This window comes from Acanthaster planci, linkage group LG11 (assembly GCF_054643075.1).
Source record: "Acanthaster planci isolate LZ-2023a linkage group LG11, COTS_SCS, whole genome shotgun sequence".
In the NCBI taxonomy this organism is placed as follows: domain Eukaryota; kingdom Metazoa; phylum Echinodermata; class Asteroidea; order Valvatida; family Acanthasteridae; genus Acanthaster; species Acanthaster planci.
In genome coordinates this window covers 8,822,672-8,847,902 of record NC_141787.1, presented here as the reverse complement: position 1 = coordinate 8,847,902, position 25,231 = coordinate 8,822,672, and the positions used below count along the sequence as shown (strand labels likewise).

Here is a 25,231-nt window from a genome sequence, read left to right as displayed (position 1 = left end):
CTCGCACGGCGGCCCCCTTCCCCAAGGGGGGCCGCTCCGACCGCGTCTCACCGATCCCCCCCGTCCATTCGAGGCCGAGCCCCGGCGTCCCGGGGCCCCGGCGAGCGCCGGGAGTCCCGTGCCCACGCTGCGCGGGCTCCGGCGCACCCCGGCGTGGGCAACTCCCGCCTACACCCGGAAGACAGCACGGTGGCCGGCCCTCCCCGCCTCGGCGGACGGAAGGGGGCCGGCTGGGCACGCTCTCTCTGCTCGGTAATGATCCTTCCGCAGGTTCACCTACGGAAACCTTGTTACGACTTTTACTTCCTCTAAATGATCAAGTTCGATCGTCTTCCGGGCGCACGAGCGAAGCGCCGGGGGCGCCCCGCCGCAGCCCGTCCGAGGATCTGACTAAACCATTCAATCGGTAGTAGCGACGGGCGGTGTGTACAAAGGGCAGGGACGTAATCAACGCGAGCTGATGACTCGCGCTTACTGGGAATTCCTTGTTCAAGGGAGACAATTGCAACTCCGTATCCCAAGCACGAATGAGGTTCAACGGATTGCCCAGACCTTCAGGCCAAGGGAGGCTACCCGCTGATCCCTTCAGTGTAGCGTGCGTGCGGCCCCGAACATCTAAGGGCATCACAGACCTGTTATTGCTCAATCTCGGGTGGCTGAACGCCACTTGTCCCTCTAAGAAGTCAGCGCCCGGCGCGGCGGCCGGCGCGACTATTTAGCAAGCCAGAGTCTAGTTCGTTATCGGAATTAACCAGACAAATCGCTCCACCAACTAAGAACGGCCATGCACCACCACCCACAGAATCAAGAAAGAGCTCTCAATCTGTCAATCCTCACTGTGTCCGGGCCGGGTGAGTTTCCCCGTGTTGAGTCAAATTAAGCCGCAGGCTCCACTCCTGGTGGTGCCCTTCCGTCAATTCCTTTAAGTTTCAGCTTTGCAACCATACTTCCCCCGGAACCCAAAGACTTTGGTTTCCCGCAGACTGCCCGCCGCGTCATTGGAGTAACGCCGGCGGATCGCCAGTCGGCATCGTTTATGGTTAGAACTAGGGCGGTATCTGATTGCCTTCGAACCTGTAACTTTCGTTCTTGATTAATGAAAACATTCTTGGCAAATGCTTTCGCAGTCGGTCGTCTGGCGGCGATCCAAGAATTTCACCTCTCACACCGCAATACGAATGCCCCCGTCAGTCCCTCTTAATCATTACCTCGAGTTCCGAAAACCAACGCAATAGAACCGAGGTCATATTCCATTATTCCATGCTCTGCTGTCCAGGCGGTCGGCCTGCTTTGAACACTCCAATTTTTTCAAAGTAAACGTTTCGGCCGCGCTCGGCACTCAGTCAAGAGAACCGGGCGGAGACCGAGAGGAAGGCCAGGCGGGCAGTGGTGCGCCTTGCGGCGGACCGCCAGCCTGTGCCCAAGATCCAACTACGAGCTTTTTAACTGCAGCAATTTGAATATACGCTATTGGAGCTGGAATTACCGCGGCTGCTGGCACCAGACTTGCCTCCAATAGATCCTGGTTAAAGGATTTAAAGTGTACTCATTCCAATGACAGGGCCTCGAAAGAGTCCTGTATTGCTTTTTTCGTCTTTACCTCCCCGTGTGCTGCCTACCTTGGATGTGGTAGCCGTTTCTCAAGCTCCCTCTACGGAATCGAACCCTGATTCTCCGTTACCCGTTACGACCATGGTAGGCGCATAACGTACCATCGAAAGTTGATAGGGCAGACATTCGAAGGATCCGTCGCCGGTGCGAGGACCGTGCGATCGGCCAGGTTATCCAGAGTTCACCAACGGAGCCGGGACGGGCCCGGGTTGGTCTTGTTCCTAATAAGAGCACGCCTCCCGCAAGGTCGGCGCTTGCTGGCATGTATTAGCTCCAGAATTACCACAGTTATCCATGTAGGGGATGCACTCCAAGGAACCATAATTGATTTAATGAGCCATCCGCAGTTTCGCTTGGTAAAGCTTTTACTTAGACATGCATGGCTTAATCTTTGAGACAAGCATATGACTACTGGCAGGATCAACCAGGTAGCCCCTCGGGGCCGGGGCCCGCCACCTCAGGGCCTCCGGACTGCTCAGCAGCGCCGCGGCTGCCGGGCCGCGGCGCCGGAGTCCTGCGCCTCTCCACTCTATTTCGCCGCCGGGCCTCCGCTCCCTCCGGCCCGCCGCCGGTCCCTCGCCCTCTCCGGCCCGGCCGGGGCGGCGCTTCCTCTCCTTCCCCGGGTGCGCGGGCGACCGCTGGAATGCCGCCCGCCGTCCCGGTGCGCCGGCCTCCTCTCGCCTCGATCCTGGAGGGGGCGGCCGGACCAGCCGGGGAGGCTGGCCTGGCTTGAGCTCCCTCCGTCTGGGGGGGTCCCCGATCGGGGATCCTGCCTGCCGCCGGCGGGGCTGCGGCTCGGCGCGACCGCGGGGCGCCGCCCGCCGCCTGCTCGGCGGGCGTGCCGCGGGATCGCTCGCGGCTCTGGCCGCGGGGGGCCGCTGCCTGGCTGGCTCTCCGGGCCTGGGACGCCGCTGCGCGACGTCAGTGCGCCTTGGGCTGCCGGGACCCGGCGGAGGTCGGGTGCGACCCGCCCAAGGGCGGGCCGGTCCCTCCGCTCCGCGGAAGCTGCCGGGCCAATCCTTACCTCGCAGACATTGCTGCTCGGGGGCAGCGGAGAGCCCGCCGCTCTCCGAGGGGTCCTGGCTCCCCTCTCTCTCTTCCGCTCGCTCGTCCGCAGCGGGCCAGACTGCCACTGCAACGCACCATCGCACCTCCCGTCCCGGGGTCCAGCAGAACTGCAACCCCGGGAGCGGCCTTTCCGACACCTCTGGGCAAGGTCGGGCGGGCAAGCCGACGCTTTTCTGGGCAAGAAAGGTTGGCCGGCCGCGCCAAAAACCGCGTTGACGGAGGGCCTGGAGGGCCTCCCGGCAGGGCGGCGAGCCGCCCTTTTCGTCGAGCCACTGTGGAGCAGGGCTTGTCCAGACTCCAAGGGGAATTGCACCGGAGGCTTGGGCTCGACCGTGTAGGAATTGCCGTATTGTATGGACAATATATGACTGTACTGATTTCTGGCAGCTCGAGCTGAGCTCGAGACCACCTTTCCCCCTATAAATAGGCAAACCAGGGAGTGGGGGTTAAGGTCCAAAATGCTCTCATTGAAATACACACGTTTTGGGCCCAACCTGTCCCGGCGCAAAGCCCTGTCAAAGGCCTTGGGTGGGCCGGCAGGCCGATGGACGGCAGGCCTGGAGGCGCCCGCCCCGCTCTCCGCGGGCAACCCCGGACATCCGAACCTCTCGGACCAGGTTTTCCGAAGAAGGCGATTCACCATGCCGCACCACCCGCCCCGCCGGCCTGGGGCCGTTTTCGCCCGGGAAAGTGTGTCGGAAATGCACGGATTTAGGGGGGCCGAAGTCCGAAGAAGAAATCTTCAGCGGGCGGCCACGCAGCGCCGCCCGTCTGACACCCACAGTGGGACCGGTGCCGCCCGCTGAGAGACTCTGTCCCCGGGCTGGAGGCCCCGGTCCCTCCCCGCCCGACGGCCCGTCGCACGACGGCATTGGGACCGACTTGGCAACTCGCCACCCCGGTGCTACTCCCCTAGAGCCCTCCTGCGTGGTATACTGCCAACCCTGGATTTCAAGTCAGTTCGGGTTGGCCCCCTCAGACTCGCGGCCCAGCAGCTCATCCCGGGTCGCCGCGCGAGCGCCGGTTCACTCCGCCGTCAGTCCCGGTCTCCTCCTCCTCTTCCTCCGGGTCCGGCCCTCCACAACCCGCCCCGCCAACCCAACCCACCGCCCCCGCCTATCTGCCGCCACACAAGTGGCGCCGCCACTCTCCCGGCATCCGCCTCCCGCCGCCGCCGCCCATCCTCCAACCCGGCCCGGCAGGATCGCGGGCAAATCCCTCGGATCGAAAGGTTTAGTTTCAGCAGATTGCAGCGAAGCGGTTGCCCTACTGGGCGCGACAACCCAATCCATACCCAAGTCATCTGCAAGTAATCTGGCGTCCCTCTCGAGACATCGGCGGTTCGGCTTCCGCCTGAGCTCCCGACCCCTGGGCAGGGGCCACGGGCTGAGTTGGTGGGGTCGGCCCGGCCCTCCAAGGCAAAGAGCGGGTGGGCACTGGGGCGGGCCGCCCTTGGGCAGGACGCTGGCGGCGTCGCGGCACACCGGCAGAGATTCCGACTTGGATGCATTCAGCCGTAATCTCTCGGATAGTAGCCTTGCACCACCGGCCTCTCTCGCGGACGGCCCCGCGGTCCGGCGGGGGAGGGGAGCGCCGCCGCCCGGACACGGCGCGCCCGGCCGACCTCTGCCGGCCCGGCGCCCGCTCGCCTGGCCCGCGCCGGGGCACCCGACCCGCTTCCAGCCCCGGCCCGATCGACCCAGCCCTCAGAGCCAATCCTTCTCCCGAACTTACGGATCCGGCTTGCCGACTTCCTTTACCTACGTTGTTCTATCGACCAGAGGCTGTTCACCTTGGAGACCGGCTCCGGTTATGGGTACGACTCCGCATTTTCAAGGGCCGGCCGGAGCTCGCCGGACGCCGCCGGAGACGCGTCGCTCTACGGTGCCGCAGCCCCTAGCTCTGGACATGCCGATTCCAGGGATCCCGCCCCTTAGCAAGAAAAAAAACTCTTCCTGGGGCCCCAGCCGGCGTCTGCGGGCTCGCTTGCTTCGCAGCTCGGACCGCCGCGGAGGACGGAGGGCTCCGCCTGCTGGTTCGGGAATATTGACCCGATTCCCTTTCGAACGGGGGGCGAGGCCCCGGCCCCGATCGGAGTAGAACTTCCCTGGGGCTTAAGATCGACTGACCCATGTACAACTGCTGTTCACATGGAAGCCTTCTCTGCCACTCGGCCCTCGAGGATCTCAGTCGAATATTTGCTACTACCACCATGATCTGCGCCCGCCGCGGCTCCACGCAGCCTCGCGACCAGCGCTTCGACGCACACCGCGGCGGCCCTCCTACTCGTCGGGGCGTACCACCCGGGCGGCGGTCCCACTCGCTCTCTGCCCCGACGGCCGGGTGTGGGCGGCACGTTCAGCGCCATCCATTTTCAGGGCTAGTTGATTCGGCAGGTGAGTTGTTACACACTCCTTGGCGGATTCCGACTTCCATGGCCACCGTCCTGCTGTCTGTATCAACCAACGCCTTTTCTGGGCTCTGATGAGCGTCGGCCGCAATGCGGCGCCCTAACCCGGCGCTCGGTTCATCCCGTAGCGTCAGTCCTGCTTACCAAGAATGGCCCACTGGGCGCCCGTGCAACAAGGGCCCGGCCCCGAGCCGGTTGGTCGGGCCCCGCACCAATTTAAAGTTTGAGAATAGGTTGAGGTCGTTTCGGCCCCAAAGCCTCTAATCATTCGCTTTACAGGATGCAACTGCTCTCTCTCCCTCTCTCTCTTTCCCGGGCGCCAGCTATCCTGAGGGAAACTTCGGAGGGAACCAATTAGTCTTTCGCCCCTATACCCAGTTGGAAGATCGATTTGCAGGTCAGAATCGCTGCGGACCTCCGCCAGAGTTTCCTCTGGCTTCGTCCTGCTCGGGCATAGTTCACCTTCTTTCGGGTCCTAGCGTGCCTGCTCATCCGGGCTGGCGGCGGGGCGGTGGTGCCGGATCCCGCCTCGGCCGGGCCCTGGCCGGCCTTCACTCTCGTTGCGCCTCGGGGCTTTGCCTGGCGGCCCCCCCGACTCCCGGGCCCGATAGACTCCTTGGTTCGTGTTTCAAAACAGGGACAGCAGGCCTCGCGACAATCTCCCGCAGACCCGTGGCACCTCAGCACGGCCGACACCGGCCCGGCCGGGGACCACCTGCGCGCCGCCACCTGGGACGGTCGCGGCGGGCGGGGCAATCTGGAGGGCCGCGAGGCCCGGCCCAGCGGCCGCAGCGGTGAGGCGGCGGTGCGTTGGTGGGCGCAGCCCGTCGTCCCTTCCTCGACCACGGCCGGTCTCTAGGCTCTCCGACCGGCCCCCTCGTCGGGGACCGGGGTGGCCGGAGGAACCCCAACCGGCTGGCCTATGCCGGCCAGGATGCCCAGCCGGTCGCGGGAGCCGCACCCGGGAGAAGTGCACGCGGCCGGGCGCGGAGGCGCCCTGCTGCGTGCTCCACAGGGTTGCCCCCTGTGGACCGGGGCTTGTCCAGACCCGAGGGGGAATCGCGTTGGGTGGCCCAGCGAGCCGACAGACGGCAGACTGGAGGCACCCAGCCTGCTTGGCCGCAGGGAACCCCGGACATCCAAACCACTCGGACCAGGTTTTCCGAGGACAGCAATTCACTGCGCCGCACCACCCGCCCCGCCGCCCTAGAGCCGGGTTTGCCCGGTGAATCGTGTCGAAAATGCACGGCTGTAGGAGGACGACGTGCGACTGCGGCGGTTTTCCCCCAGGATGGCAAATCACCGCGCCACACTACCAGTCCCGCCTCTCCAGAGCCGGGTGTGGGCAGACCCGAGGGGGAATCGTTCAGGAGCCTTGGGCTCCACCGTGTAGGAATCACCGTTTTATATGGACAATATATTGCTGTACTGATTTATGGCAGCTGGAGCTGAGCTCGAGACAACCCTCCCCCCTATAAATAGGCAAACCACGGAGTGGGGATTAGGGTCCAAAATGCTCTCATTGAAATACGCACGTTTTGGGCCCAACCGGTCCCGGGGCAAAGTCTTCTCAGAGGCCTTTGATGGGCCAGCGAGCCGATGGACGGCAGGCTGGAAACCCCCGGCCCGCTCAGCCGCTTGGCGCTAGATTGTGTCGGAAATGCACGGCTTTAAAGGGTTTATGTATTTTTTTAATTATTTCAATTGATAAAGTGTTTCTACCCGAACAATTTTTTGCTCATTTTACCTTGGTTGCACCGCCTTGATATAAAAAAAATAAAAACATGTTTGAGGGGTGACCAACACGCCCCGCCTATCTCCTCATTAACATAAGAATGTGTGACGTAAACTCCGGAGATCGGCATACTTTCCCGGTTATACGTGGCAGCTTGATCGGCAACGTCACACCCATTTCTTGTAAAGTTTCTTGAGAATTTTGCCGCACTCCTTCACGAAAATAAGGTAGTTTTTTTTCAGAATGCCACCGACCTGTATTTTTGCTGGTTGCAGCAACACTACCAAAGATGATTTTAGTCTGCATCGTTTTCCGTCTGACCCAAAATTTCGACAAATTTGGACGGCGAAAGTGAAGCTGACCCGAGCAAAGTAGTGAGACCAACCAAGCACTCGGTGATCTGCTCCGCACACTTCGAGCCTTCTTGTTTTGATCGAAACGCCAACGATCAACAACATCAGTTTGGGATTAAGTTCAAGGCAATGCTTCGTCCCGATGCTGTACCCACAATATTTTTAACAAGCAAGAAAAGCGAGACGGTACTGGAAGAGAAGAGGAAGGGTGCTTTTGCAAAACGCGAGCGACTCCGAGTACGTTTTCTCGTTTCTCAGTCGCCATGCATTTACGTTAGTTTCATAATCGCTTCGTGCATGTAATCGTTTTGTATACGTTTTGTTATGCAAGGTACACTTCATGTACAGAATATACGCGTGTACAGGAGTGGGTGCGTACACGTGACTACCGGGTGTGTGTGTGTGCGTGTATATGTCTATTGAACGACATCGTGGGCTTACACCACAGAGCTACAAATCTTACACGTACGTGTACACGGATACATGTACATGCACATCATGTCTTGTAGTTGTACATGTACACACGTACTTCACGAATGACAACTATTCGCACTGTCCATGCTGGCGACTGCCCAAAATTCAATGTTGGTTGTTTATTCTGTTGATCTTAAAGCTAGAAACACTGTACAGACATAGTAGCCTACTTTGATATTTGTACATTTGATAGGCTAATGACAGGGCAGGGTTGAAATCGGTTAACATTTTCTTGTTTACATTAATCTGGTCACTCACTAATATGCAAGGTGCAGTTCTTTTTCAATCAGCATAAGCCTTACTGATCGTGACATTCATGTGAGTGTCGTGAAGCTGAGAAGCAACAATATCCTTAGCCGTAAGGTTTCTGCACCTGATTTTGTTTCTTCTGCCTTTCAATATATTTTCACTATATAAGCACAACTGTGGTGGTTTAAAATTTACACTGTTGTTTTACTGAACTATTTCTCCTATTCATTTTAACAAGGATTAATTTTATTAAATTTGTTTTCTTTCATCGGAAACTGCTATCAGGTTATGGAGGATGTGCTTCCACGGAAACAAGCCAGAAGAGAGAGCAACCAGGTCGGAAAGGTTGGAGATAGAACCTTGTGCATAGAAAGAGTGCCAGACCCAGAGTGTACTGCGAGTGCTAGTAGCACGATTCCAGTTGTGTTGGTAAGTCCATCACAATCGCTTGCCCCCTTCAACTATTGTTGAACATTCAAGAGGAACAAATGGATATTGTTCTTTCAATTTTTCTCTCTGGAAATATTTTTAAAATAACTTTCCTTTTGTTCTTTCACATGTACATAATGTGGATGCTGCTTGTCAGACTGATCCAGTGAAAATTCTTTGTTGTGATATACGTTAGTATCAAAATGCATTTGAAATGTCTATTTTTGTTATCATATTAACTTATAAATGGCATTTTTTTCTTCTTATTCTATTTTCTTGTTCTCGTCATAGTTCATTTATACAATTTTTTTCTGATAGATACCGATGCCAGAATACAAGCTGCTCCCGAAGTCAACGAAACTGAAATACAATTCAAGCTGCTTAATGATGCAGAGGTCGAGAAGGTACAAGACAATGAAGTTGAAGAATTAGAAGAGGAAGAGTTAGAAAAGGGACAAGAGCGTGATGATTCCTCCGACTATGAACCATCCTCATCATCATCTTCGTCATCATCTTCAGAACCTTGTCGCACCCGGTCATTTCAAAAAGTAAGTACGATAGATGCAGTATATTAAACGAGAACTTATTTTATAAGGTTACAACAGAAACAAAGCGAAATGTTTTTTTAAATTTAAAATTAACCTTCTCTCATCGCAGAGTAGAAACTACTTTTCATTCCTACACTTACCGTGGTATCACCTTGGTTTACCCAAATGCCATTGATCTTTTGTAAAAAGAAGGGGGAGAAGTCCACGGACTGTTCCAATATCACCGGATGTTCTTCCTTAAGATCATCCAAAGTACACTGTGTTAGAGGGGGAGCTCTTCAAACTTTTCAGGAAGTGTTTCAAGTGCGGTTCACGGAAGATCAGTCTGATTAAACGAACTGTGGGGACTTTCGTTTCTGTTTTTCAGCGATGAGGGGCCTGCAAGTCCAAGGAGACGACCTGGAGTTCCCAGCCATGGCTGGGTTCAACGCCTGCAGGAAATCTGCTACTCTCTGCAGCTGTCCTGTTTGCTGGTGCCAGCCCATCAAAGGTTCTCCGTATGTTGACCAGTATGGGGGCAGCTTGTATTTCGCTGCGCACTTTTTTCTCCCACCAGAAGAGACACCTCTTGCCATCAGTTGAAGCGGTGTGGACACAACACATCACCGAAGTAAAGCTTCGTTTGAAAGCTGATAATCAAGCGCTGGTCATCGGCGGGGATGGACGGGCAGATAGTCCAGGCCACTCTGCTAAATATGGGAGCTACACTGCAATAGATCTCAACGCCAACAAGATTGTTGATATTCAGCTTGTACAGGTAAGTCTTTGTTTCTAAAGAAAGGTAGAGTTGATGTAAATGCGATGGTTTTCGATAAATGGTTCTCGACAATTTGTACAAGCAAAAGGATGCATTCATTTCATTAACTTTATTCTGTATACACAGTCAATTTGAAAGTTGCTTATTTCAATTTGCTGCTACCGCTGCGCCTTGATTGATAGCCTCAGATTGACTGTTACTAACGTTTAGTACATGTATTTGTTGTATATTCATTTGTTAGTGCAATGAAGTCAAGAGTAGCTACCACATGGAGCTGGAGGGCTTCAAAAGGACAATGGCAACCCTAGGTGAAGCTGACCTCACGTCTGCAAGCTCGTCACTGACCGTCATCGGTCTTTGGCCAAATATGTGCGGGGACATGAGCCAACAATTCTGCACATGTATGACGTCTGGCATATAGCAAAAGGTACCGGTAGTGGAAGATAAAGATTTAAAGTTCTATCCCAAAATCAATATTTGTTTTTATGACCTTCAGAACCATTTGTCGAGACTACAGAATTTCAACTGAGTTCTTGAGAAACTCATAGGAAAATAGTTATGGCAAGAAATAGATAAGTTATCAAAGAGGAAAGGGTTTGAGGGTGTGACCGAATGGAAGAGGTCCATAAACAATCATGTCTATTGGTGTGCCTCTTCTGGGAGGCCAAGTGGGCCTCTTTATGTAACCAAATCGTTGGAGTACACCGAGGGCACTCTGCTCTATATAATAAGTGTGACCATGGCCGACTTGGGAGGCGAAAGAAGAAATGGTTGAAGCCAGGTATTAAAAAAGAATTTACTTTCAGGCTTTCCCTTATGGTTCTTTAATATAGGAGTCATGAAGATTAATTGAAACAAAATGATATTAACAAATCAGGTTCGTGGCTTTATAGGGACAGAGGAAACTACCCAGCTGTACCAAATCCTGGAGAGTACTCCATTGCGGAAAGACATTCGGAAAATGTCTTCCGCAGGACAGACGTCTTCTCTGGAGAGCTTCCACAGCCTCATAAACCAATTTGCTCCCAAGATGAAGGCCTACTCATATGATGGTATGACTTGCAGATGAGTAGAATTAAGGTGTTACTTCGGTTTTGAAATTGACTCTCATGTTATTTACTTAGTCTGAATGTTTTTGAGCATTCTGCCTCTCCTGGAAATTCATCCAGCTGGACCAATCTTTTGCCATCCCTTTAATTACTTTCAATATGGCCATTCCACATTTACTTCTATAAATTTTCCTTTTGTTGAAAATCATACACTTGTTGTATTTGTTATGCTTCACATTGCTGGCCATCACTACAACGAGAATAGTGAAAGAAGCCATGCTACCACATCCAAGGGCACTCAGATGTTTCACCTCAGCAAGCCAAAGTTTAAGCTGGGGAAGCTACGGTGAAACCAATCAAAGAAGCAGCTTCCTTTGGTAGCGGTCTTGCTTTTTTAATTTGTCAAGTTTATTTCACAAAACCCATGGTTTGTAGATTGTAAAATTTCTCCCATAATCTCCTTTTTCCGGAAGTACATGTATGCTCTCAACAGGACATGTTCCTTACTTTTGAAAAAGAATTTAGATAGGTAAGACTGGAGATTTAAAAATTTATCTTTCAACAGATTTCAGGAAATACAGCTTTTCATTTTTCCCCCGTAAAGTGTGCCTAAGTAAGGGCTTAAAAAGCTCATGTAAATACATATACATGTAGGCAAACAAAGGACACTGTTTGAAATTTCCAAAGAAAAGCTGTTGTAATTAACAATTTCCATATTCAAAATCACTGTATTGTTTGTCAGGACTCTGTTTACAGAGGCTATCCGACGATAGGAGCAGATTCAATAAACCTTGAGATTAAAGCCCTGCCTGGTGTAGAACTACAAAATGTAGATTCCTTTAAGTTTTGTGAAATGGCAGGTAAATTTGGGTGGTGTTCTATTTGAGTTTGAAAAGAGACATATTCTTGACCAAGTAACTTGGGTGACTTTTTTCCCTTGTATGTTTTTGTAACTCGATTACTGATATAAATTTGAAGGCCAGTGAGGCTCTAGATATAAATGACAAAGTTTCGGTCTCGCCAAAATTAAATGTAACATGGGTTACGTGGAGATAAAAACAAAACTGAATGGAGTGCCCGTGATGCAGAGGCTGTATACAGCTTTTGGGACGTGATTAAGGTAAAACCAAAGTCATTACTGATTCGACATCCAGTGGATTCTCTGTCATTTTCTGTTGTTGAAATTCAAAGAACTATAGGGATTGTTTGTATGTTTGTTTGTTTTGCTTTTGTTTGACCAGTTTTGTGCTTGTATTTGGGGGAGCAGATCTGTTGGCGTGACGCAAGAAGATTAATCCTATACAAGTGGGATATGCATGTCTTTTGTGAGGATTTCTGTTTTTAAATATCAAGTGATTCTGCAGTTGAAAGCAAGAGAAATTGTACTAAATGTTTTTCCATCAATGAAATAAGGAGGCGAGTGTTGCCAGACTGTGCCGCCCCTTGATCTTTTTCTCTTGCACCGTCAATAACAGAAATTCACTATACAGATATGTCACTGTTTTTTTTTCGACTGAGATCACTAGGCAGAAATGGACCCCAACACGGTTGAGCGAAATAGTGCCGCCTGTTGACTCTCAGAGGAGGTTTGTCTTCGGTTTTTGCACCGGAAATTCAAGATTATGGCGAGTAGATCACTTTTCGTTGCAATTTTATGGGTTTTACCCACGATTTGTTTTCATTCGCCTTTTTCCAAAGATATATCCAAAACAGTCAAACTGTTTGCCCAGCTCTCATTGACTTTCCAAATAGGCCCACAATTTCGGGCTTTTTGTGAAAGAAATAAGTCGAACTGGAAACTACCAGTCCAAAATTCGGGATTTATAAAAATGTTTCTGTGATCCCTCCTGATTATGGCATGTTTTATTGTAAAAATCCCTGGGATCAGAGAACATCAATGAGTTCGCACGCAGAAATACAATCATTTCGCGGGATGCAACCTTAATGGTATCACGCAGGCCATTTTTCCAGGGGTTGGAGTGAATCGGGAACACCAACAGTTCTGATAAATAGGACTAGAATGTTCAGTTGTGTGGTGGATCTGATACATGGTTTAGTTATTTAGATACTTTGCCGTGTGATGCAAGCCTCTTTACTTGAAAAGTGAGCACTGTTCCTGTCATTTTTATAATATATTTTTAATATGTTGACTCGAGTTGTCGTATTTTCAGTTGTGTCAATTGTTGATCCAAACTGTCCCTTTCTCTAACCCAATCACCAACACTCACGCTATCCTAAACCTTACGCCAAGAATGTCCCTCACCCTACTGTCCCTAGCCATAACCACAAACCTATATATCCCTAACCCTAACCACAAACCTATATATCAGTAAATCTAACCCAAATCACAACCCCAATACTAACCCTTACCCTACCCCTACCCATAACCCTAACCCTTACTCTAACCCTAACAATAGCCCTAACTACAAACCTGTATATCACTAACCCTATTCACAACCCGAATCCTAACAATTACCCAATCCCTACCCCTACCCCTAACCCTATCTGTAACCCTTACCCTATCCCTAACCCCAACCCTATTATACTACCCCTAACCATAACCACAAACATATATATCAGTACATCTAGCCCCAACCAAAACCCCAATCCTAACCCTCACCGTACCCCTAACCCTAACCCCAACCCTTACTCTAACCCTAACCCTAGAACTAACCACAAACTTTTATATCACTAAAACTAACCACAACCCCAATCCTAACGCTTACCCTACCCCTAACCCTATCTGTAACCCTAACCCAACCATATTATACTAACCCTAACCCTAACCACAAACATATATATATGTACATCTAACCCCAACCAAAACCCCAATCCTAACCCTCACCGTACCCCTACCCATAACCCTAACCCTTACATTAACCCTAACAATAGCCCTAACCACAAACCTATAAATCACTAACCCTAACCACAACCCCAATCCCAACCCTTACCCCATCCCTACCCCTACCCCTGACCCTATCTGTAACCCTTACCCTATCCCTAACCCCAAACCTATTACACTACCTCTAACCCTAACCCTATCCCTAATCCCAACTCTATTATACTACCCCTAACACTAACAACACACACATATATAAGTACATCTAACCCTAACCAAAACCCCAATCCTAACCCTCACCGTACCCCTAACCCTAACCCGAACCCTTACTCTAACCCTAACTCTAGAACTATCCACAAACTTTTATATCACTAAAACTAACCACAACCTCAATCATAACCCTTACCCTATTCCTACCCCTACCCCTAACCCTATCCCTAACCCCAACCGTATGATACTACCCCTAACCCTTACCCTAACCTCAAACATATATATCAGTAAATTTAACCCCAACCAAAACCCCAATCCTAACCCACACCGTACCCATACCCCTAACCCCAACCCGAACCCTTACTCTAATCCTAACCCTAGAACTAACCACAAACTTTTATATCGCTAAAACTAACCACAACCCCAATCCTAACCCTTACCCTATCCTTAACCATATCTGTAACCCTAACCCTAACCCCAACCATATTATACTACCTCTAACCCTAACCCTAACCACAAACATATATATCAGTAAATCTAACCCAAGCCAAAACCCCAATCCTAACCCTTACCCTATCCCTACCCCTAGCCCTATTTGTAACCCTTACCCTAACCCTAACCCCAACCCTATTATACTACCCCTAACCCTAACCACAAACATATATATATAAGTACATCTAACCCAAACCAAAACCCCAATCCTAAGCCTCATCGTACCCCTAAACCTAACCCTAACCCTAGAACTAACCACAAACTTTTATATCACTAAAACTAACCACAACCCCAATCCTAACCCTTATCCTAGCCCTAACCCTAACCACAAACCTATATATCAGTAAATCTGACCCTAACCACAACCCCAATCCTAACCGTTACCCTATTCCTACCCCTAACCCTATCCCTAACCCCAACCGTATTATACTACCCCTAACCCTAACCCTAACCACAAACCTATATATCAGTAAATCTAACCCTAATCACAACCCCAATACTAACCATTATCCTACCCCTACCCATAACCCTAACCCTTACACTAACCCTAACCCTAGCACTAACTACAAACCTATATATCACTAACCCTAACCACAACCCCAATCCTAACCCTTACCCTACCCCTACCCCTAACCCTATCTGTAACCCTTACCCTATCCCTTACCCCAACCCTATTATACCACCCCTAACCCTAACCACAAACATATATATAAGTACATCTAACCCCAACCAAAAACCCAATCCTGACCCTCACCGTACCCCTAACCCTAACGCGAACCCTTACTCTAACCCTAACCCTAGAACTAACCACAAACTTTTATATCACTAAAACTAACCACAACCCCAATCCTAACCCTTACCCTACCCCTAACCCTAACCACAAACCCATATATCAGTAAATCTAACCCTAACCACAACCCCAGTACTAACCCTTACCCTACCCCTACCCATAACCCTAACACTTACACTAACCCTAACCACAAACATATATATCACTAACCCTAACATCAACCCGAATCTTAACCCTTACCCAATCCTTACCCCTAACCCTATCTGTAACCCTTACCCTATCCCTAACCCCAACCCTATTATACTACCCCTAACCATAACCACAAACATATATATCAGTACATCTAGCCCCAACCAAAACCCCAATCCTAACCCTCACCGTACCCCTAACCCTAACCCTAACCCTTACTCCAACCCTATCCCTAGAACTAACCACAAACTTTTATATCACTAAAACTAACCACAACCCCAATCCTAACCCTATTCTTACCCCTACCCCTAACCCTATCCCTAACCTCAACCGTATTATACTACCCCTAACCCTAGCCCTAACCACAAACCTATATATCACTAACTACAACACTTAACCACAACCCCAATCCTAACCCTTACCCTATCCATAACCCTATCTATAACCCTAACCCTATTATCCTACCCCGAGCCCTAACCCTAACTACAAACGTATATATCGCTAAGCCCAACCCTAACCACAACCCCAATCCTAACCCTAGTCGTACCCCTAACCCTATCCCTTAACCCCAATTGTATTATACTAACCCTAGCCCTAACCACAAACCTATATATCACTAACCCTAACCACAACCCCAATCTTACCCCTTACCCTATCCCTAACCACAACCCCAATCTTACCCCTCACCCTATCCTTACCCCTAATCCTTACTCTCTATACTATCCTAGCCCTAACCACAAACCCATATATCACTTTCCCTAACCACAACCCCAATCCTAACCACAACCTCGATCCTAACCCTTACCCTATCCCTAACCCCACCCTTAACCCTATCTGTAACCTCAACCCTATCCCTAACCCCAATCCTATTATCCTAACCCTAGCCCCAACCCTAACTGGGAAAGCATGTCTGTTGCTCTTGAATATGGGAATGCTCATTTCCGTGATAACAAAACATCAATTATCAATTAGAGCTCCCTTTGAAAATAATGAAAAAAGTTGAAAGCAAGGTTACTTGAGACAAAAAGGTGCATTTTGAGGGTTTACATGAAAACAAATTAATTGTATAATAGCTGTCATTGAAATAAGAAGTTGGAAATTCAGATGGTCCAATTCTAATATCTTCTTTGACAAATCGTCTTGCATCTTTATCCAAGTTACATTTTATTTATAAATCACAAGATTACGTCATCATTTACGCCATTTCACATACGTTTTGATTCTCAAGGCCGGCATTTGAATAAAAAGGTACATTTTAGACAAATAGTACACGAGTTAAAGAAATAGGAAGATATGCGCTAACTTTGTGTTGTGTGTGTATAATCACAACTGTTTTGCAGGAGTTCATAGTAACTCCAAAGACGGTGTTTCATCATGTCGTTTTCACGCACAGCACCTAGGGAAGTACGGAATAGTCAATACTTGCATTTGATATTTTCTTAAGTTGTGAGATATGGCAGGTAAATTTTGGTGGTGTTCTATTTGAGTTTGAAAAAAGACATATTCTTGACCAAGTAACTTGGGTGACTTTTTCCCTTGTCCCTTTTTGTAACTCGAATACTGATATAACATTTAGGGCCAGTGAGGCTCTAGATATAAATAAGAACATGAAGTTTCGGTCTTGCCAAAATTAAATGTAACGTGGGTTACGTGGACATAAAAACCAAAACTGAATGGAGTGTGCGGTGGTACAGAGGCTGTATACAGCTTCTGGAACGTGATCAGGGTAAAACCCAAATCTTTACTGTTTCGACATCCAGTTTTTTTGTCATTTTCTGTTGTTGAAATTCAAAGAACTATAGGGATTGTTTGTTTGTTTTGCTTTTGTTTGACCAGTTTTGTGCTTGTATTTGGGGGAGCAGATCTTTTGGTGTGACGCAAGAAGATTAATCCAATACAAGTGGGACATGCATGTCTTTTGTGAGGATTTCTGTTTGAAAATATCAAGTGATTTTGCAGTTGAAAGCAAGCAAAATTGTACTAAATGTTTTTCCATCAATGAAATAAGGAGGCAAGTGTTGCCAAACTGTGCCACCCCTTGATCTTTTTCTCTTGCACCGTCAATAATAAAAATTCACTATACATATACGTGGCTGTTTTTTTATTGAGATCACTAGGCAAAAACGGACCCCAACACGATTGAAATCAGTTTTATTGTCGAACATTTAAGAAATTAAGATTATGAATAAAAAAAGAATAAAAAAGTGATCCGTGTATTCAACCCAGAAAAATGCCTGGAGAGTTTTGCCCTCAGGAAATTAAAAAAAAAAAATAGGTGAGGGAAAAATATAAAAGTTATGTGGTGTTGACCAAGCATTCAGGCGCACGGACTCCTGAAATTCGCAAGGAATCGCAGTTACCGGCTTCCATATAGGACTCTTCTGGGATCTCGGGGTTCCCGGCCCACCACACTTCCTCCCTGCCCATCCATTTAACTCTAAAAAGAGTTTGAGTGACCATGCAAGGGAGGAAACGAGACAAGCCCCTAAGCCCTGGCCGCCGAGTCGGCCATACGTCTCGAACCTGTACTAAGGCGCTCACCTGGACTTCGCGGACAGTCCCAGCAGAAGAGCTTATCCCGTGGGCTAAGGTACTGTTGGTATTTGGCGGGGGGTAAATTAGAGTCTCTTATAGCTACTGACTGAAAGCAAGCTTTGGGAAAAAAAGTCACCGGTGGGATTCGAACCCACGATCTGACGATCTGATAACCACGAGCTTAACCAATTGGCAATTTCAGAGAATTACTTCGGGTCGTTCATATTTACGTATATAACAAAACATGACCAAGTTATACCGCACAGAATTTTGCTCTACAAAGACTGAGCGATCAAAACGCTACATTAGTGCACCATGTAGCAAAATGCACTGAAAAAGTACCCCTATAGTTTATTTGAAAAAGAGGAGATTGTGTGGCCCAAGAAATTGTGGGATTGTGGTAGAATGGCCCAGAATGAACTCTTTACAATCAAGGGCTCCCATCCCAGGGCCAAGCCTAGCAAAATGCTACTGACAAATTGTTCCAAGAGACTGAAAGGTGGAGGGATGTCATTTGAAAAAGGCCGCTGCTGACAGACTTAGGAGCTTTCATTTTTTTAGGGGGGGGGTTAAGTTTGTTTTTGGTGGATAATTAGAAATTTCATTGGTTAAGTAACCTACTTAAAATCGAAAATCAATGGAAAGCTGAATGACCCAAGAACACTCTGCTTTTTTGTGTTCTTTTTTAAGTTGCCGGGGAGGGGTAAGAGGCCCCAAGGACGTTGGTTGCCTGCACCGAGGCCGCAAACGTGGTCGATTTTTACCTTGTCTTCAAATGGGCTTCGTTTAGTTCAGTGCACGCATAGAAAGCAGGGAAAAATCAGATCAAAATTTCGCCGGAAATTCAAGATAATGGCCAGAATATCACTTTTTGTTTCAATTTTATGGGATTTAATCACGATTTCTTTTTATTTGCCTTTTCCCAACGATATATCCAAAATAGTAAAACTGTTCGCCCAGCTCTCATTGTCTTTCCAAATAGGCCCGCATTTTTGGGCTTTTTGTAAAAGAAAGAACTCGAACTGGAAACTACCAGTCTAAAATCTGGGATTTATAAAAAGTTTCTGTGATCTGTTTCTGTTTCTCCTGATAATGGCATGTTTTATTGTATACAGTCCAAACAGAACAGTAATTAAATTAAATCTAACACCAAAGTCAAATTGTTATTAAATTACTCTCTTGGTTGTGAAAACTGGGTTTCCACAGAAAACTTCATTTCCTGGAAAACTACATTTCGTGACTTTTCCAGGATTTTTTAGGAATAAGAGGTTTAAAAATGCATGACCAAGATGTATGTAGGAAACCCTAAAACATTTCTCTGAGTAATCTTTACCTGGAAATGAAATGTTTTCAAGGTTTACTGCAGTTCCATCTTGCAGGCCAAAGATCCTTTTGAAGGGATCCACTGTTAGAATAGTGTCCTTGCGTCCATCACTTGTTTCAACCTGGTCGCCTTGCTGACATTCTCTCAAAAACTGTACTGCTTCCTTTAACACTTTTGTGACAGTGATTTCTTTTTGGCTTGCCTCCGGTTTTCTGTAACAATGATATATGACATTTGTTGGCTGTAATGCTCACCCATGTTAAACTGTAAAATATTCAAAGGTAGAAATCTGTGATTTATGAAAACGGGACGACTTTTCAAATATCTTTCTATGGTTTTATTGCATTTCATTACTACAACAGGTAACAATTTTTACATGTACCACAGAAAACTTGCCTGCCGCAAATATTCCTATTTACTAATCGTTCCTAATTGGGTTTTTCTTTCAGAAGCATGTACAGTGCATTTACAGGGAAATAACAAATTTGTCATTTATTCATTAATTCTTTGTTCAAGTACCAGTAACTTTCGGAAATACATATTAATTTTTAAATCATATTTCTTTCGGATATACCAGTAGACCAACAATTGAATGTTAAAATGGAACATGAGCATGTTACTTACGTCTCTGATGATACTCTTCATAGGGAGGTACTGGATGTCTTACGAAACGTTCATCCACCCAGATATCACGCCCAGTATCCAATAAAACTCACTAGGTATGACCATTCTTCATCTTTGACTACTTTAGCTGCACACCATCTTTCCAACTCATCGAATGCCTGGACGCGACTTCCAACTGAGAATTTTCCTGTCATTTTGCCTTCTTTAGAAACTGAACATTTTGAGAATTGCACCATGACTGTAAAATGATGGATGATGAAGATGAGGAAATCACCTTAACCTTGCCCTTATATGGTAGCCAATTTACTTTGGAGACTCCATCATGAAAGGAAAAAAAGGCCCCAGAATATTTCATTTTAACTGATGACATAATTATCTCATTGATATTCTGTTTGTAAATGATTGCTACTTTGTCACAAATTGTTTTTATACGTGCACCAAACATTTCATATAGATTATAAATGTACTTGACAATGAACTCTAAATTTCCATTTTTTGATTTTCATATCACGCAGCAGCATCAAGCCAGTGATCAATCCAGCAATGAATGACCACAGCCAGCGAAGGATGACACAAATCTGTCATTCACTTTGTACCAAGGACTGGTACCTCTAGCAGAGGTCAAAAGCATAGGACTACTGGTTTATCACCACAAGGGGGCAATAAAATTGTCCACTGCGGAAAGCTGTCATTTCAGAATGGATGTTTCCTTTCCGAGTCAGAGAGGTCTAACTCAGATTCGTTTAAATGTGAGAAATTCGTAATGTTTCGGGCCCAACATACCCCAACGAGAGACGCTCTCGCGAGCTAGGGTGCCTCACCGACGCGTTCACAGGTGGGGCCGAGTCGGTTTTTGCGCCCGAGTCCAAGCGTAACTGGAGATGCGACCTTTCGCGGTCAACGACGTCCGAGGAAGAAATCTTCAGCGGGCGCCCACGTCACGCTTCCCGTCCGGCACCCACGGCGGGATCGACGCCGCCTGCTGCAAGATGCCGCCCTCGGGCTGGAAGCCATGGTTCATCCGTGCCGAACAGCTGATCGCACGATTGCATTGGGACCGACTTGGCAACTCCCCGAGAGCCTTCCTGCGGGGTACGCTATTAACCGTGGATTTCAAGTCAGTTAGGAGCGGCCGTGTCAGGCATGCAACCCAGCTCACGTTCACTAGTGGTGGGTGAACAAACACTTGGCGAATTCTGCTTCGCAATGATAGGAAGAGCCGACATCGAAGGATCAAAAAAGCAACGTCGCTATGAAGGATTGGCTGCCACAAGCTAGTTATCCCTGTTGTAACTTTTCTGACACCTCTTGCTTCAAACTCCGAAGCTCAAAGGGATCGATAGGCCACGCTTTGACGGTCCGTATTCATACTGAAAATCAAAATCAAACGAGCTTTTGCCTTTTGCTCCGTGCGAGGTTTCCGTCCTCGCTGAGCTCACCTTAGGACACCTGCGTTACCCTTTGACAGATGTACCGCCCCAGTCAAACTCCCCGCCTGACGCTGTTTCCGAAAGCGGGTGGCGGCCGGTGGCGCCGCGAGGCGGCCGGCCGCGTAGCGCCAGAAGACTATGCCCGCGCGGGGCCCGCTCCCTGCCCCAACGGCTGAGTAAAGAAACGACGAGAGTAGTGGTATTTCACTGTCGGGCCGGGGCTCTCCCACCTATACTACACCCCCAGTGTCTCTTCACAAGGTCAGACTAGAGTCAAGCTCAACAGGGTCTTCTTTCCCTGCTGATTCTGCCAAGCCCATACCCTTGGCTGTGGTTTCGCTAGATAGATAGGGACAGTGGGAATCTCGTTAATCCATTCATGTGCGTCACTAATTAGATGACGAGGCATTTGGCTACCTTAAGAGAGTCATGATTACTCCTGCCGTTTACCCGTGCTTCGCTGAATTTCTTCACGCTGAATTTCTGCACGACCCGCTTCCAGCCCCGGCCCTCAGAGCCAATCCTTCTCCCGAAGTAACGGATCCGGCTTGCCGACTTCCCTTACCTACATTGTTCTATCGACCAGAGGCTGTTCACCTCGGAGACCGGCTGCGGTTATGGGTACGACCCGACCCGACGGTCCACGCACTCCCCCGCATTTTCAAGGGCGGCCGGAGCTCGCAGGACGCCGCCGGAGACGCGGCGCTCTACAGGGCCGCAGCCCCGAGCTCCGGACCAGCCGATTCCAGGAATCCTGCCCCTTAAGGCGCCAATTCAAAATAGAAGCAGTTCACCAAGCGGGAAATAATTGCCCTTAATCCCCTTTCAAACCATAGCCCGTTTCAACTGCAAGTGGGCAACGATTGCAAGAGAGCGTTTCCCGAAAAGGAGTTGGCTATGCAGCAACCTCTTTGATGCATACCACCATTTCCCCCACCTTGGTACAAAGGCCCTGACTCCCAGCTTACCACGAATGGTTATTGTGCATCGGCTTTGTTGTGTAAATTGGGCCAGTTCATCCAAAGGCTTAGCACAGTTTATTCAGAAGGGGAAGCAATTAATCTCTTAACAAAAGACTAAATCCTTCAAAGTCAACAGGCCTATGTGCATCACTAAGTCGCGTGTCACTGAATTAAGATCTTTAGTTTTCTTTCCCAAAATCTAGCACTGTCAGGCAGTGGTTTCCACATCACAGATTTGTCAATAATTGGAATAGACAATAAACTAAATGGAGAACATTATAGATGCAACAATCACAGGACTTTAAAATCAATCTATAAAGTGAAATAAGAAACGTCGACTAATGTTGGTGAGGGTAGCGTGGCAAACTGAAGGAAAAAATCCTTATCCACGTAAACGGTAGTACAAACCTATCCCCAAGCCCCAACCCCAAATTGTTGACATATCAATGGGCTGGGGTCCCAGCTGTTGATAAACAGCTCTAATGACTCAACCACCAGCCACAATTGAGTGTAATCCTTAAAGCTCTCTATTGTTAGAAAACATCAGCCAGGAGTGGCGTTCATCAAACCACCAGCCATTTAGCTAGTGACTCCCTATCGTTATCCGCTTTACAATGAAGCGGGTAAGGAGCTTATCGTACATGTATCGTTTCCCACTTCATGGACCGTTTCTATTTTGACTTTGTGCCTAGGCAGGACTGGCGGCGGGCGGGTCGCGGCGCACGGCGCCCGCGGACCCCGGCGCCGGGCAGGGGACCCCGTCAGGCCGGCGCACCGGCACCCGAGCCTCCGGCGCCGGACGAGCCCGGACCGGCGTGGGGCCCGCCTCGCTGCGGTCGATTTGGCCGGCGCCCAACAGCCGGCTCAGAACTGGTACGGACCAGTGGAATCCGACTGTCTAATTAAAACAGAGCATCGCGACGTCCGCAGCCGGGGCGCTGATGCGATGTGGTTTCTGCCCAGTGCTCTGAATGTCAAAGTGAAGAAATTCCCCGAAGCTCGGGTAAACGGCGGTGGTAACTATGACTCTCTTAAGGTAGCCAAATGCCTCGTTATCTAATTAGTGACACATCAGGAATGGATTAACGAGATTCCCACTGTCCCTATCTAACTAGCGAAACCACAGCCAAGGGAATGGGCTTAGAAAGAAGACCCTGTTGAGCTTGACTCTAGTCTGACCTTGTGAAGAGACACGGGGGGGTGTAGGATAGGTGGGGAGGCCCCAGCCCAACGGTGAAATACCACTACTCTCGTCGTTTCTTTGCTTAGCCGGTGAAGCGGGGAGCGGGCCCCGCGCGGACCCAGTCTACTGGCGCTACGCTGATGGCCGGCTTGCAGCGCCGCCGGCCGCCGGCCGCTCCGGCGACAGCGTCAGGCGGGGAGTTTGACTGGGGCGTTACATCTGTCAAAGGGTAACGCAGGTGTCCTAAGGCGATCTCAGCGAGGACGGAAACCTCGCGCGGAGCAAAAGGCAAAAGCTCGTTTGATTTTGATTTTCAGTATGAATACGGACCGTCAAAGCGTAGCCTATCGATCCTTTTGAGCTTCGGAGTTTGAAGCAAGAGGTGTCAGAAAAGTTGCCACAGGGATACCTAGCTTGTGGCAGCCAAGCGTTCATAGCGACGTTGCTTTTTGATCCTTCGATGTCGGCTCTTCGTATCATTGCAAAGCAGAATTTGACAAGCGTTGGATTGTTCATCCACCAATAGGGAACGCGAGCTGGGTTTAGACCGTCGTGAGACAGGTTAGTTTTACCCTACTGATGAGAGGTCGCCGCCACGGCAATCCTGCTCAGTACGAGAGGAACTGCAGATTCGGACCCTGGTTCACGCGCTCGGTTGAGAGGCCGGTGGTGCGAGGCTACCACCCGAGAGATTACGGGTGAGCGCCTCTAAGTCTGAATCTCTGCCGGTGCGCGGCGACGCCGCCGGCGTCCTGCCCGAGGGCAGCCAGCGTCAGCACCCATCCGCTCTTTGCCTTGGGGGGCTGGGCCGACCCCGCCGACTCCGCCTGTGGCCTCTGCCCGGGGGCTGGGAGCTCCGGCGGAAGCCGAACCGCCGTCTAGAGAGGGACGCCAGATCACTTGCAGACGACTTGGATATGGATCAAGGTGTCGTGCCTAGTAGAGCAGTCGTTTCGCTGCGATCTGCTGAAACTAGACCTTTCGATCCTAGAGATTTGCCCGCGCCGCAGACGGGAAGATCCTGGCGGGCCGGGTCGGAGGATGGGCGGCGGCGGCGGGAGGCGGCTGCCGGGAGAGTGGCGGTGCCACTTGTGTGGCGGCAGAGAGGCGGGGGCGGGTTGTGGAGGGCCAGCCGGCCGGAGACCTTCGGGTGGGCCGGACCCGGAGGAGGAGGAGACCTGGACTGACGGCGGAGTGAACCAGCGCTCGCCCGGCGGCCCTTGGGCGGAGCAGACCAAGAGGACCGGCGGCGGGAGGGCCCCGTCGCACGGAAGGCCGGAGGTGGTACCGGACCGGCGGCGGAAGAGGAGCGGACGCAGCCGGAGGAGGGCCAGCCGGGACTGACGGCGGATCGAACCGGCGCTCGCCCGGCGGCCCGGGATGAGCTGCTGGGCAGCGAGTCTGAGGGGGCCGCCCTGAACTGACTGGAAATCCAGGGTTGGCAGTATACCCCGCAGGAGGGCTCTGGGGGAGTAGCGCCGAGGTGGCGAGTTGCCAAGTCGGTCCCAATGCCGTCGTGCGACGGGCTGTCGGGCGGGGAGGGACTGGGGCCTCCGGCCAGGGACAGAGTCTCGCAGCGGGCGGCACCGGTCCCGCCGTGGGTGTCAAACGGGCGGCCCTGCGTGGCCGCCCGCTGAAGATTTCTTCTTCGGACTTCGTGGTCCGCAAAAGGTCGGATCTCCGGTTTCGAACCGACTCGGGCGCAAAAACCGACTCGTACCCACCTGCGAACGAGTCGGCGAGGCGCCCCGGCTCTCGAGAGCGTCTCTCGTCGGGGTCTGTTGGGCCAGAAACGTGCGTATTTCAATAAGAGCTTTTTGGACCTTAACCCCCACTCCCTGGTTTGCCTATTAATAGGGGGCGGGTGGTCTTGAGCTCAGCTCCAGCTGCCAGAAATCAGTACAGCTATATATTGTCCATACGATACGGCCATTCCCACACGGTCGAGCCCAAGGCTTCGGAGTGATTCC

At 50.1% G+C, this 25,231-nt stretch overlaps 1 non-coding gene and 3 pseudogenes across 1 annotated transcript; 1 reads left to right on the top strand and 3 right to left on the bottom strand.

Moving 5' to 3' along the window:
- Positions 1 to 253: 253 nt before the first annotated feature.
- LOC147797425 (small subunit ribosomal RNA) lies at positions 254 to 2,042 on the bottom strand. Its single transcript, XR_015427292.1, has one exon. It is a non-coding gene; the product is annotated as a small subunit ribosomal RNA (ribosomal RNA).
- A 2,412-nt stretch (positions 2,043 to 4,454) lies between these two features.
- Positions 4,455 to 5,710, bottom strand: LOC147797424 (large subunit ribosomal RNA; annotated as a pseudogene).
- A 15,088-nt stretch (positions 5,711 to 20,798) lies between these two features.
- LOC147797423 (large subunit ribosomal RNA) lies at positions 20,799 to 21,696 on the bottom strand (annotated as a pseudogene; the record flags this gene model as incomplete).
- A 1,514-nt stretch (positions 21,697 to 23,210) lies between these two features.
- Positions 23,211 to 24,258, top strand: LOC147797422 (large subunit ribosomal RNA; annotated as a pseudogene).
- The last annotated feature ends 973 nt before the right edge of the window (positions 24,259 to 25,231 follow it).